Source organism: Macaca fascicularis, chromosome 2 (assembly GCF_037993035.2).
Source record: "Macaca fascicularis isolate 582-1 chromosome 2, T2T-MFA8v1.1".
In the NCBI taxonomy this organism is placed as follows: domain Eukaryota; kingdom Metazoa; phylum Chordata; class Mammalia; order Primates; family Cercopithecidae; genus Macaca; species Macaca fascicularis.
Genome location: NC_088376.1, coordinates 17,230,957 through 17,244,447, shown reverse-complemented (window position 1 = coordinate 17,244,447; position 13,491 = coordinate 17,230,957). Strand labels below are relative to the sequence as shown.

Below are 13,491 nucleotides of genomic sequence, written 5' to 3'. Positions count from 1 at the left end.
CTTGGCTATCACAGAGACCATCACAGATCATCATTATTCCTTAGAAAAAACAATGTCCCCTACATATTTCCCTGATCATGCCATGGGCAAAGTGTTTCTTAGACTACTTTGATCTTGATTCTCTCTCTCTCTGTCTCTCTCTCTTTCTCTCTCTCTCACACACACACATACACACACACTCTCTCTCTCTTTGTTGTGTGTGTATGTCCTATTGAATCTCCAACTTGTTTATCGAGAACTCTTGAACTTTTACAGCAGTACAGAATCAGGACATTGCAGACCAAGACTGGATAAATTATCTAACTGAAAGACAAAGACAAAGACTATAAAATTCTTCCACTCATGTCACAGCATCTAAATAGATACCAACAGAAAGGCACCATTAATTTCAACATGTTGTTGTTGTTGTTTTGGGAAGACCAAGCATTTCAGTTGAGCAATTCAGGAAAGAGAACAATGTTTTTATACAGTTCCTTATTATTTCCATCAGTGAAACTGTATCACCAAATCAGTTCACAATTTAAGGAAATTTCAATGCATTTCCTTTTGTAAAATCACGGAAAAAAACAACTTAAGCATTATGTAGAATAGAACTTTGAGTGCATAATTAGCCATGAGAATTGTCCAACCTAACTGGGAATCATGAACAATGATTAGACCACCTGTGCTCCCAAGCTAGGACCTGTATTCAATACTGCCATCTCTAGCCTCATACCCAACATACATTTTTGGATTTGCATGGCTATTTCGGATTCCATGTTGAGAACCCTATCTATCTTGCAGTTGCACATTAAGACCACCTATGACATCGTTATGGACAGCTGAGAAACAATGCCATACTCAACATCTCCACACAAAGTGACTGTGATGGTGCAAAGTGCCATGGACAAAGTGTTTCTTGGACTACTTTGTAAGCCATGCCAAGGCGAAGTGATCTGCCAGTGCTTTGAGAGCAAGTTTGAATCCAAAACAATCTGGAGAAAGAGAAGGCAAGGTTTAAATTACACAAAATTAAATTGAACAAAGAGAAAGGGAAGATAGAACCTTGTAACTGTAATAAATCTTGCCAATTCAGAGCTGAGAAATAGTGAATGGGAGAAAAGAATGTGAACATAAAACCTCCAGATCTATCACAATCAACCATGCTCATCTGATAGAAAACAGTGTTGCAAGCAACACAAAGAAGATTCGACCTAAGGGTCGCTTATCTGTCTACTCCCATAGTGTGAGGCTTTTAGGAAAAGCAAGGACCACAAGAATTGGCCTACATTTTTTTACATGTGCATGTGTCATGGGAAGGGTTGAGTTAATCATATTCCCTGGTCCATGGGACATTATCAGTTTACACAAGGCCCTGCCCTACTTTTATTTCCTCATTTACTTATCCTTTTTTAAAAAATGAATTGTGGTTACAAAAATACAAACCATAAAATTTACCATCTTAACCATTTATAAATACAGTTCAGTAGTGTTAAATATAGTCACATACTTGCGTGATCAATCCCCAGAACTCTTTATCTTGCAAAATTGCAATTCCCATCAACCCACCCTGACCCCTCGGCCCCTGGCAGCCACCCTTCTACTTTCTGTATCTATGAATGTGACTCTTCTGGGTACACCACATAGTTAAAATTATATGGTACTTGTCTTTTTGTGAATTGTTTATTTCACTTAGCATAATATCTTCAAGATTTACCCATATGGTAGCGTGTGTTAGAATTTCCTTCTTTTTAAAAATAATTTCAACGTTTATTTCAGATTCAGGGGATACATATACAGGTTAGTTAAATGGATATATTGCATGATGCTGGGGTTTGGAATGGGAATGATCCTGTCACCAACGTAGTGAGCATAATACCTAACAATTAGCTTTTCAAGTCTTGTCCTCTCCCTCTCCGTTCTGTTTCTCCCCAGTGTCTGTTGTTGCCATCTTTATGTCTATGAGTACCCAATATTTAATTCCTACTTATAAGCGAGAACATGCAGCATTTTGTTTTCTGTTTTTTGCATTAATCCACTTAGGATAATGGCCTCCAGTTGCATTCATGTTGCTGCAAGGGACACGATTTTGTTCTTTTTTATGGCTGCACAGTAGCCAATGGTGTATATGTACCACATTTTACCACCATTGATAAGCACCTAGGCTGAGTCCACGTCTGCTACTGTGAATAGTGTTGCAATGAATAAATGAGTACATGTCTTTTTTAGAAAGATTTATTTTCTGTCCAGGCGCGGTGGCTCACGCCTGTAACCCCAGCACTTTGGGAGGCTGAGGTGGGCAGATCATGAGGTCAGGAGATTGAGACCATCCTAGCTAACATGGTGAAAACCTGTCTCTACTAAAAATACAAAAAATTAGCCGGGCATGGTGGCAGGCACCTGTAGTCCCAGCTACTCGGGAGGCTGAGGCAGGAGAATGGCGTGAACCCGGGAGGCAGAGCTTGCAGTGAGCGGAGATTGTGCCACTGCACTCCAGCCTGGGCAACAGAGAGAGACTCAGTCTCAAAAAAAAGAAAAAAAAAAAGAAAGAAAGGTTTATTTTATTTTGCATATATATCCAGTAATTGGATTGTTGGGTTGAGTGGTACTTCCGTTTTAAGTTTGAGGAATCGCCAAAGCAATCACCACTGGTTTCTACAGTGGCTGAAATAGTTTGTATTTCCACCAACAGTGTATAAAAGCATTTCCTTTCTTCCACAGTCTGTTAGCATCTACTGTTTTCTTGACTTTTTAATAAAGCCATTCTGACTGGTGTAACATGGTATCTCCTGATGGTTTTGCTTTGCATTTCTCCAATGATTAGTGATGTTGACCATCCTTCCACATGTTTGTTGGTTGCTTGTATGTCTTATTTTGAGAAGTGTCTGCTCATGCCTTTTGTTCACTTGTTAACGGGGTTGGTTGTTATTTGCTTGTGGCATTGTTTATGTTCCTTATAGATTCTGGTTATTACACCTTTGTCAGATGCATAGTTTGTGGATATTTTATCCAATTCTATAGACTGTCTGTTTACTCTGTGAATAGTTTCTTTTGCTGTGCAGAAGTTCTTTAATTAGGTCCCAATTGTCAATTTTTTGTTTTTGTTGCAATTGCTTTTGAGGACTTAGTCATAAATTTTTTCCTAAGGCTGATGTTCAGAATGGTATTTCCTCGGTTTTCTTCTATAATTCTTACAGTTTTAGGTCTTATATTTGAATCTTCAATCCATCTTGAGTTAATTTTTATATATGGTGAAAGGTAGGGGTCCAGTTTTATTCTTCTGCATATAGTTAGCCAACTATCCCAGCTCTGCTTATTGAAAAGGCAATCCTTTCCTCTCTGCTTATTTTTGTTGACTTTGTCAAAGATGAGATGTCTGTAGGTGTGCAGCTTTATTCCTGGGTTCTCTATTCTGTTTTATTAGTCTATGTGCCTATTTTGTGCCAGTATCATGCTGTTTTGATTACTGTCGCCTTATAGTATAGTTCGAAGTTGGGTAATGTGACACCTCCAGCTTTGTTCTTTTGGCTTAGGATCGCTTTGGCTATTCAGGCTCTTTTTTGGTTCCATATGAAATTTACACTAGTTTTTTCTAATTCTTTGAGAATGCCATTAGTGGCTTGATAGGAAGAGTGTTAAATCCATAAATTGCTTTGGGCAGTATGGCTATTTTTTTTTCTTCTTACAAACAGAAGTTTTATTGTGTTTGGTCCATAGTCATATTTCACATTATCTCATGTAGCAGGGCCCCTAGGTGGGGATCCCTGTGCAGTACTTGGCAGGGTGTGTGGCCAGGGCAGATGAAGCAGTATAGCTGGTCAGGCCCAGAATGGGAGAAGGAGGGCTGGGGGCTCCTTAAAACCTACTGAGAGGCTGGGCATGGCGGCTCACACCTATTATCCCAGCACTTGGGGAGGCCGAGGCGGGCAGATCATCTGAGGCCAGAAGTTTGAGACCAGCCTGGCCAACATGGTGAAACCCAGTATCTACTAAAAATACAAACATTAGCCAGGTGTGGTGGACCACCTCCAGTCCCAGCTACTTGGGAGGCTGAGGCAGGAGAATCCTTTGAGCCTAGGAGGTGGAGGTACAGTGAGCCAAGATCGCACCACTGCACTCTAACCTGGGCAACAACAACAACAACAACAAAAGCCTACTGAGGCCACAGTGTGGGGGTTAGCATGGAGAGGGGGTCAGGCTTAGCCCCAACAGCTCAGAATTCCACTTCCTTGTATGGGCCTCACTTTCCCCACAGGGCCCCGGTGCAGGTCTGAGGGTCCTCAGGAAATCCAGCCGCTTGGGAGCCTGAGATATTTAGCATCGTGGCCGGGCCCCCTTTCCCAGGGACTAATTTCCCAGCGCCCTCACCACTGTCCCCACCCCATTCCTTGGGGGAAAAAATGTATTTTTCTTTTGTTAATACTTCCTGAAACTTTTGCGGGTACAGAAACCACAAACTGATCAGCTGACAAAAGGGGCAAGAGGTGAGGCAACTGGGAACCTTCGGGAACAAATTCCCTGCAATCCCAGGTCTCCTCTCCCCAGCACAGCTCGGCCCACAGTGTGGACGTCCCAGCAGGGGAACCTCACCCTACACATATTGGAATACAGCCTCCACCCTTCACCCCACAGCCGCGTGGCTCAGTCCTGTGAAGGACCAAGGCAAGGGGGAAAAAGCCCTGCTGCCAGATCCCAGGCCGCCACTCACAGACCCTCAGTTGATTGGCAGCACTGAACAGGTTAAGAAAAAAAGAAGATGAAAATACAGAAAAACCCCAAAACCCAGACGGGGAGACGAAGTGGGAGAAGAGCGTGCTGGGAGCCTTAGTAGCCGGCCTCCTCCTAGTAGGTAGGGGGATGTTCAAGGGCCTTCCCTGAGCCCGGACAATCCCCGGCGCCCAAGGGAGCCCCGTCAGCCATTGTGCCATGAGGGCAGTGCTTGGGGTCGTATATCTGCTGGCCCAGGCTGAAGACCTGGCCACTCTGGTTGGCGCTCTGAGGGTAGCCCATCTGCAGGGACATGGAGGAGTTGTCACACTTGTTGGTTCCCAGTTTGGTGTCATAGATGTGCCACCGGGTCCCGGGAGCCGTCACGCCCACCTGGCTGGCACAGTTGTTTGTACCCATCTGGAGGCTGGTGGTCGAGTGGTCCCTATGGGGGCAGGATGTGGTTCTTGGGGTCATAGAAATGCCTCCTCGTGCAGACACGGTCATGTCCAACTGGTTGGCGCATTTGTTGGTGCCCATCTGCCACCCGATGACTCACTGGCCAGCCTTCATGGTGGCATCGTCGAAGTTCCGCTCCCGCTTCTCTGAGTACTTGATGCCGATGTCCACCCCATTCTGCAGTCCCTTAGTCTTGGCCTTCCCCGCCAGGGTGAGAAGAGAAACCTGCACCTGCAGTCATGTTCCCACTCTCAAACAGGTTGTTGGCCTTGAACAGGTCCATGGGGTTCATGCCATGGCTGACCATGGCCTTGATGAAGTTGGAGAGGTTTTCTAGCTGGTGCCAGTTCTGCATGGAGCGGTTGATCTTAGGGACTGAGCCAGGCTGCAGCTTGTTCATGAGTGTGCATAAGATAATCCCGTCCTCCAGGCCCTTCTGGAAGTTGGGGCCCATGGAGAGGCCGGTGAGTTCCCTCGATCCAGCTGCGGAGCTCTGCCTCCTTCTGGGGGCCATATTTGGACAGGAGTCAGTTCTGGACCTCAGCCAACAGCCCATAGGAGAGTAGGACCCACTGCTGGTTCAAGAATCAGAGCTGAAGTCCAGGTGCCCCCTGGTTTCAGCAGAGAGAACAAGGCAAAAAATTGCTGTCAAGTGTTTTAACAAATTTCACACAAATCTCATATCCATTCATTTTCCAACTTTTATGGCTCTCTGAAATCTTTATATGGTATTGACACACCCTGATTCTCTTTTTCTGAGAGCTGCCAGGAAATCAGTGTGCTTTTGAAGCCCTGCCTCTACTGACCTGACCCGACTTGCCAGCCATTATTAACTGGACAGTTGGACCTGTCAGTCCCTATCCCAGGATCTTGGAATTGGGATGCGTAGTTACTAGTGACTCCTCTGAACTGAGGACTTGGAAACTCTGGAGATGTGGGACAACTTTGTAGCTATATGCATGGGAAAGTGAAGAAAGCAAGTCTGGAGAGATGGGTGAGGCAGATGCAAAGAAAAATGGAAATGAGAGACAGAACAGAAATATTTAAATTTATAAATTAAAATTTTAAAATAGGGACTAAAAGAAGATATTGGAAAGTTAGGTGTTACGTATTTAGATACTTTTATTAATAAATAACAGGACACGTATCAAATTAGCATTAGCAAAAGGCAAGCAGGTAGCATTTATTAGGACTCTATGACTTTCTTTCTTGCTCTTGTTCTCATTTTCTCCCACATAATAGCTGCAATCCTCACAGTGACCCTATGAGGAATTTTTATCATCCCAATTTTGGGTTGAGGGGACTGAGAGGTAAATGATCAAGTAATTTGCCTAAAGTTTGAAAGTAGTGGGCATAAAGCTCAGATCCAAATATATTTCATGTCCAACCTTTGTTTGTGTGTGTGTGTATTCATGCTTTTTATTCACTGGCCCACTGCTGTTATTATCTGTTTTGGAATATGACAGCTCAACAGGTGGTAACTACTTTCTCTTTGCTTTATGTTGTGTCTCACATCTCAGTTTCTGTGTATTCCTATAAAAAGAATGGTAAATCCAGTGGGTATATAATTCCCAAGAGCATAAAATGCCTTATTTGAACACTAAGGAAAATCCTCTAGACACAAATCCAACACATGAAGAGGTTTAAATAAAACACTGGAAAATGTGGAAGGACAGAATGCTCGATGAACCCAGTCAGACAGAGGAGGCTTTTAGAGTCTATGTGTCTACAGCCTCTTCTGAGAAACAAAGTACAAAACAAGAGGAGAATCCCACCCTCCAGGAAGAAAGGCCCAGTGGCTGTGGCTGTTGCAGACAGAATCACTTGATTCCTGATTGTAGGGACTTCTCCCAGATTGGCTATAGGAGTTATTGCAGCAGCGTAGGCAAGGGACAGGCTCTGAATCCAGAAAGCTCCGTGACTGATCCCTGCTTTTGCTGAGCATTCGCTATTTGGCCTTGGAAAATTTATCTCCCAGGGCTTCCGTTTCCCATCTGCAAAACAGTCTTTCCCTGGGAGTGCTGTTGCAAGTACTAGAAAGGACAAAAAATCCTTATGGATGGCACATGGGAGGCATTCAATAGATACCATCATTGTTATCACCATTATTGTGCAAGGGGGAGAGAGAATATTAGGGACTTCGCCGTACCCAAGTAATAATACTCTGGGGCTATGCACACATGGGCTTCTGGGTTCTTACAAGTTGGCTGAAGCCTAGAAATGGCCAATAAATCTCTGTCTCCACTCAAAGAGAAAGAAAGGATCTCCCGGTCCCATGAGTCTGGAAATCCTTCAGATAAAAGTTCCCTTCTTACTGATGAAGGGAACTTTGTTGGCTCACATAACCGGACAGACCACAAAAGTGCTGATTTCAGGACCAGCTGTATTTGAAGCTTAACCTCAAACTTCAGGGGTCTCTCTCCTTCCCTTAACTCTGCTTCCCACCTTGGCTCTACAGTGTGGCAAAACTTTAAAGATAAAAAAGGCTGCCAGTAGCTGTAGCTTCACACACTCTGCTTTCAGCAACTCCTTGAAAATATTGCTTTTCTAGTTGCTCCTGGAAAAGCCAGAGGGTCACACTGCTTGGACCAACTTAGCTCATACATGCATCATTGAACCAATTCCTGGGACCAAGACAAGGAAATTATATTGATGGGTTTAGACCTGGTTCCCACTCACAGTCCTGGGGCTAGCACTGAATTCAGCCCCACCTAAACCATATGAACTGAGAGTGAGGTAAAGGAAGTTCTCCAAGAAAAACAGAGGCACTGTTAGCCGCAGCAGAAGTAAATGGATGTTGGCAGGCTAAAACAACAAATACGCAGCACAGGCTCTAAATAACATCAGTGGAAACCATAATCACCAATATTTACTCAATGTTTATTGTGCTCTGGGATAAGCACTTTTCATTAATTTCCTCACTTAATCCTCACAAAAATGATCAATGCATATATTATTATAATTATCCCCACTTAAGGGATAATGAAACTGAGACACAGAAAGGCTAAGTATTCATCATTTGACTGAGGTCATGTTGCTAGTGAACAGCAGGGTTGAGATTTGAACTTTAGCCATGGGACTTAAGAATCCACATGTAATTTTGTGAGCTGAATAATTCCCCCACCTCCACACCCCACCCCTACCCCTGCTAAGATATCCAGGTCCGAATCCCTGGAACCTGTAAATGTTAACTCGAAGGGACTTTGCAGGTGTGATTAAGTTAAGGATCTTGAGGTGGGGATGCTATTCCGAATTAGTCCAATGGGCCCCAAATATAATCACAAGTACATTTGTAAGAGGAAGCCAGAGGGAAATTTGTCAACACAGGAGAAAAGGCAATGTGATGACAGAAGCAAAGACTGGAGTGACACACTTTGAAGATGAAGGAAGAGGCCAAGACTAGAGGCATTTAGATGTCTTGTAAAAACTGAAAAAGGCAAGGAAGGAAACATTCTCATTTAGAGCCTCCATAAGGAAATTTCTCTTCTGTTGTCTCCTCCTCTACTCTCCCCTCCTCCTTTCTCTCCACTTCTCTCCTCGTCCTCTCTTCTCCCCTCCAGATCTCCCAGCACTGCTTGCATATGGCTCCCCAAATGGCAACCCCATCTGTGTTAGGCAGAATTCTAAACTGACGCCCAAAACTCCCAGCTCCTGGTGCATGGGCCTTGCATAATCCCCAGGACTGTGAATATCATGGATTTCTCTGCCATGATTCAGTTATATTGTATGGTACTTTCTCCTTAAGAAAAGGGGTTTAGGCAGATGGCTCACCTAATCTGGTGAACCTTAAAAGAGTCTGGGCTCTCCCTAAGAAAAAGATGAAAAGCATGAGAAGAATTCAACAGAGGAAGATTCTCCATTGCTGGCTTCAGAGAGGAAGGACAAGGGTTACAAGTGGCCTCTAGGAACTTAGAACAGCACCAGTCAACAACCAGCAAGGAAATGAGAATGTCAGCCCTGCAACAACAACCACCACACAAAACTGAATTTGGCTAACAACCCAAGAGAGCTTAAAAAAGAATTCTTCCCCAGAGCCCTGATAAAGGAACACAACTCAGCCAATGCCCTTATTTCAGCTTTCTGAGACCCTGGGCAGAGAATCCAGCCACACAGGGCCAGGTGTTAGCTAATACATGGGTACTGTTTTAATTTGCCAAATTTGTGGTAATGTGTTACACAATGATAGAAGACTAGTATATTACTCCTGGGTCTATGCAATCTCTCAATTCAAACACCCACCAACTATAGTCTTCATGTCCTTAAAGAATAGAGAGAGCTGGTGTGGTGGGGCATGTCTGTAGTCTCAGCTACTTACGAGGCTGAGATGGAAGGATCACTTGAGCCCAGGAGTTCGGGTCCAGACTGGGTGACAGAGCAAGGCTCTGTCTCAATAAATAGATAAATAAATAAATAATAAATAAATAAACAATTTAAAAATGTTTAAGCAAAATAAAATCATCTTGTCCCTAGTTGGGTCAAGGGTCCACTACTAATCTAGACAGCACTGGCTGTCAAGGGTCCAACACTGGTCTAGACAGCACAGATTTTCCACCACCTACACAGTAGTGGTGGCAGATATACAAACTCAGGAAAAGAGAATAGGCAAGGCAGCCAAGCTGGCCGGTGTGTTCTGCTACTGTCCTTCCAACTTGTATGTGACAGCTTTCTATTAGTCTATCTCCTGCCTTGCATTATGCACATTTTCTCTCACCTAACTAGTTCCTGAGTTCATCAAAGGCAAAAAGGTGGTATAGTGCAGTAAGACAAACATTATCTTAGGGGACACAAAGAGCTGGGTGCAAATCGACCTATTTGCTGTGTGAGCTTAGACAAGTCACTTAACATCTCAGGATTCCGTTCCCTATTTGTGAAACAAGAGTAATATACCTACCTTGCAGGGCTGCTGTGAGAATTAAATGAGATGAAATAGGTAGTGTCCTTTGTGAGTCTTTGATAAATATCAATTCCCTTCTGCCATTTTTAATCCATTTTCTATCTCCACCGTAGCAGCTGGCACAACAGTGTAAGCTTATTCCTGCATCACATCAAACAAATAAAAACAATCCACACGCTGATGGAAAGGAGTAGGGCAACCAATAGCATGGAAGTAGCCCAATTATTACATGAGCAAGGTGTCAGCACAGGAAAGGACTGGTAAGGAGTCCCTTGGATTCGAGTTCACCCTGAAAGTAATAATGAATAACAAAAGGATAGCATCAGGCATTAATTGGAAGCATTCTGTAATGTGTGCCAGGCACTGTGCTGAGGGTTCCCTTGATGTAACTCATTTAATGCCTAACAAGGGCCATTCATTGGTATTGTCATTACTCCACTTTACACATGGGGGATGAGATCCAGAGAGGTGAAATGATTTACCCAGGCTAGGAAAAGGCAGGGTCAAAATTCACCCCTGAGTCTATATGACTCCAAAGTCCAAAGCTTTTACCTACTCTTCTTTAAATCGCCATGAACATGACATTCCATTTTTGGAAATAAAGTTGGTGCAAACACCTGTACCCATGGAGACTGAAACTGAATGATAACATACAGTTCCTTTCATGGACTTCTAAACTCTTTTCAAATATTTAAATTTCCAGGAAATTTTTTTTAATCGCAGGGAGAGAAAAATATCCAAGAAAAGGATAAAGGGCTTATGTCTGCCAAACCAAAAGTAGCTATTCAAAAAACTCCAGAGCACCTCCATTTCCTTGCCTAGAGGAACACTCCACTGGGGAAGTCTTCCAAAGAATTTCTGCTGGATTTTTAGTTGTTTCAAAAATTAAGACAAAACGAGAAGACTGTTTTCTGTCTGCAGAAGCCAATAGTCTCTGATTTTTTTTTTTTTTTTTTTTTTTTTTTTTTTTTTTTTGGTGAGGACTGAAACCTTTCCAGTGGCTAAAAATTCTGTGCACTGCTTGAGGCATCAGAGAAATTCTGTGTCACCCTTGAAAAACAGCATTTCCCCCAGGAACCTGGCATCCTTATCTTTATTCCTCACCCAGACCTGGCATGGGGTCCTCACCTCTCCACCACATAGTTTCACAGCTCACCCTGGCTGCTACAAATGCCCCAACGTGCACTCTGATAGTTTTAATAACCTTCTCCATTCCCCATTTAAGAGTCAGCCATTATTGCTCAAGCCTTTTCAAGCCAGCTGGAAATTCACCTTGCCAAGAATTCTATCCTTGTTGGACACTCCCCCCTGGCTTTTCAAACTTAGTAAAAAGAATTGAGACCTAGCGGGAAAAGCCTGCCTGTCGTTGCTTTCTTTCTAGATTGTGTATGAAATCTCCCACAGGGCTGCCCTGGCTCTAGGCTAATTAGGCTGTTTTATTATACAACAGTATCAGGAAAAACTAAGGGCAGTTATTTACAACAGCCTCCAGGCCCTTGTCTCTAAGAGTCTGGAGGATCTGTAGAAATCAGAGAGCAAGACACTGAGGCCTACAGTATGATTTGCTTACATGGATGTCCAGGGTGTGGTTTTGGTGCCTAGGTTCTATTTAAATAAAGTGTTAACTAAAACCAAAACATTGGATATTAGAGTTTGCTAAGTGATCAGCGATCCCCAGTGACCATGTCTGTGAGTGCAGGGTTGCGCCAGAAAAGCTCCGTTATCTAGGAAAGTGCTATTCAAGGTGTGGTCCACCAATTATCAGAGACCAGCCCACCAGGAGGGAGGTGCAGACAAGATAAGCATTTAGAAATCTCTGTAGTTATTTGACAGTACTGGGACATTTTACAAAAGTACCAGTCTGCAACAGATTAGAAATACAAAAATTAAAAATGAGGTTTTTATTGGCTTAATGCTTGTTTTTTAATCAGAGTTTGAGAAGCACTGGTATAAAAGACAAACTGAAAAGAAGAAAGGAAGAGGGGTGGAAGAAAGGAGGGAGAGAGGAAAGATAATGAAGGTAAGAGAAGTAAAAATAATAATCTTTGGATTACATAATTATTTAAAACATGCAAAGTATTTTTGCATGTATTATGACACTGGGTCTGTCATCTAAGATCTTCCTTCTGTGTTTCAAGCACTCCAAGCACCTGTCCATCTTTTTCCCTTGTTCTCTTCTTTCCCTGGGGTATGTTCCTCTACACTGGCTCCCTCTGTAATTATGATCCCAGTTCATATGTCACCCCTCAGGGAGCCCTTTTCTAGCCACCCAACCTAGAGTGTTCTCCCTCATCCATGCCACCCATCTCCGTCATGGGGCCATGTTTATTTATTTTTTCTTCTATGAAGCTTAATCCCAAACTATCGTGTTAATGTATTTGCTTATTGTTTCTAATCAATCTCCCCACTAGAATATGAGTTTCTTCAGAACAGACATGCTGTCTGTTTTGTTCACTCCATAACTCTCATGGCTAGAGAGTGCCTGGCATAGGGACAAGTACATGAATGAATGAATGAATGAATGAATGATGAATGGCTGAATACCATAGGTATCAGTGTTTCCATTTAAAATGTAAAGAAAATAAGAGTTTTAAGATTTTACCCAAAAGAATTTAGAGTCTTTCCCAAGGATGCCTAGCTCCTCAGTAGAACCAGGGCTCCAAGTGAGCCTCCTGGCTCCAAAAGTACTGCTACTTCTACCTTACGACGTTACCAGAGGTAGACGTTTCTGGAGAAAGATCTATAGAGCCTTGTAATATCCAATAAGAAAAGTCACATGGGGTGCACGTAGGTACAGGCAGCTTTTGCTGTTGTAAGTAAAAATCCCTCTGAAATTAAGGAGAAAACAGCAAAGGCGCAGGAGATTGAGTAGGAGATCTGCTTCCTACTGAGTTGACATCTAACCCTCGCTACCCTCCTCCCTGCCAGCCGCCTGCCAAAATCCCTTAAGTGCTCTCTATAATTGTAAGACTGGTAAAAGTTAGAACTCTGGGGCCAGACACACTGGAGTTCAAATTCTGAATTTTTTTTCTTACTTGGGCCATAAGTAAATTCCTACATGTCTCTCCTACTTTGCAGGGTATGTACACAGTTAAATGGGATGACATAGGCAGGTGCCCCCAGGGATATTCAACCAAGATGAATTCCCTTTTCTTCTTCCAGTTGACATCTCTTTAACATCAGCTAATTATGCTGGTGGCAAGTGGATGGAAGAATGAGTACAAAACGAATGAGGATTTACAACCCACACAGCTTTTCAAGGTAGTTAAGGGCTTACCAGTTAGCTTTACTGTGTGAATGTGGTCTTTACATTTACCATCCCAACTAAAAAAAAAATTATCCAGTCTATAACCTTACATGCAGTCTCACTGCTAAGAAAATGACCTGCTAAGAAATTGATCCTTATTCATCTCATAAAGGAGTAAATGGCTGCTTCCAACGCCAAAATACAA

At 43.0% G+C, this 13,491-nt stretch overlaps 1 pseudogene; it reads right to left on the bottom strand.

Moving 5' to 3' along the window:
- Window positions 1–4,793: 4,793 nt before the first annotated feature.
- The window catches only part of LOC102139947 (uncharacterized), a 50,096-nt pseudogene continuing 41,398 nt past the window's right edge, over window positions 4,794–13,491 (bottom strand).